The sequence below is a fragment of the Columba livia genome, chromosome 2 (genome assembly GCF_036013475.1).
Source record: "Columba livia isolate bColLiv1 breed racing homer chromosome 2, bColLiv1.pat.W.v2, whole genome shotgun sequence".
Lineage (NCBI taxonomy): Eukaryota > Metazoa > Chordata > Aves > Columbiformes > Columbidae > Columba > Columba livia.
The window spans coordinates 4,335,486-4,337,137 of NC_088603.1; positions in this window are offsets into that span (position 1 = coordinate 4,335,486).

Genomic DNA, 1,652 nt, shown 5'->3' on the forward strand with positions numbered 1-1,652 from the left:
GCACTAACATGACTCAGTTTCTTAAACATAAATAAGTAATGCCACTCAAGGCGCTCTTATATACCTGTAATATCTAGGTGGAGCTGGCAGACATAATATAGAACTTACAGGAGAGACTTATAGACTTATGAAGGAAGCTGCAAAATTATGTATTTCCTGAAATGGCATTAGATGCCTATTTTGGGGTAACTTAGGTGAGCCCTGGATCTCCTCTGACTATACAAAATTCATGTGTTGGACACTACTGGGAAATAGTGATTAACGGGTTATAAAATAGCACTTGAATCTTATCAAGAAAAAAATGCTTTTGTCGTGTCCATGATTCCTGCTCTCCCAGGCCCTGAAGATAGCTTGGTGCAATATTTACTGTGGGAAAACCCAGAATTTGTGCCGAGGTCCTATTAAACACGACATTTTAAAAGTTGCTATAATTTTTTGGCCCTTCTTTTTCCCCACAAAAAACAACAAACAGTAGGCAAGAAGGGCTTTAGCTTTCACCTATTGCACCAAGAAATAAAGCTACATTTGAGTCATCTTTATAACATAAGGGCCTGAAAGACCTTATGCATCTTGTGGAGGAAATCCATGTCACTGCTCAACATTTTCCATCCAAGAGGATTGGGATGCTAAAACTCAGAAACTCTGTCTCTAAGAGTCCCCAGGGAATACCACACTCAAACCTCAGACCCTTTGAAAACCTGCTGCCATCGGACACAAACATGGGCCCATAAGTAAAAGGAGGGGTGAATCCAGCATTTCTTCTTGCACCGAGAACATCTGCTTCCAAATACATCCAAAAAGACCAGTTAGTGCTCCAGCTCCCTGCAGATTTGCAGGTGGGTAACCAGAGGACATAGAGGTGGGTCCAAAATCCACCAGATTCATAGAGATGGGTCAAAAAATCCTCCATGTTCATAGAGGTGGGTCCAAACTCCCAGGAGGATGTTGGAGAATCTCTTTTCCTCTGCTACAAGCCTGGTTCTGTGGGGGAATGAAGGTACCAGGTTCCCCAGGAGGGACATTAGGAAAAGTGTGACCGGCAGGTTGAGGGAGGTTGTTCTTCGCCCTCTGCTCTGCCCTGGTGAGGTCACATCTGGAGCACTGTGTCCAGTTCTGGGCTCCCCAGTTTAAGAAGGACAAGGAATTACTGGAGAGTCCAGCAGAGGCTACAAAGATGCTGAGGGATCTGGAGCATCTTTCTTATGAAGAGAGACTGAGAGAGCTGGGGCTGTTCAGCCTGGAGAAGAGAAGTTGAGAGGGGATCTCATCAATGTCTATAAATATCTCAAGGGTGGATGTCGAGAGGATGGGCCAGACTCTGTTCAGTGGTCACCAAGCACAGGATGAGGGGCAACGGGCACAGACTGAAACACAGGAGGTTCCATCTGAACATGAGGAGAAACTTCTTTACTTTGAGGTGCCAGAGCCTGGCCCAGGCTGCCCAGAGAGGTTGTGGAGTCTCCTTCTCTGGAGACATTCAAACCCACCTGGACACATTCCTGTGTGATCTGCTCCAGGTGACCCTGCTTGAGCAGGTGTGTTGGACTGGGTGATCTCCAGAGGTCCCTTTCCCACGCCAGTCGCTCAGTGATTCTGTGATGCTGTGACCCGGGTGGCCGGGAAGGGAGGTGCAAGGATCTCCGGGGCGGGTC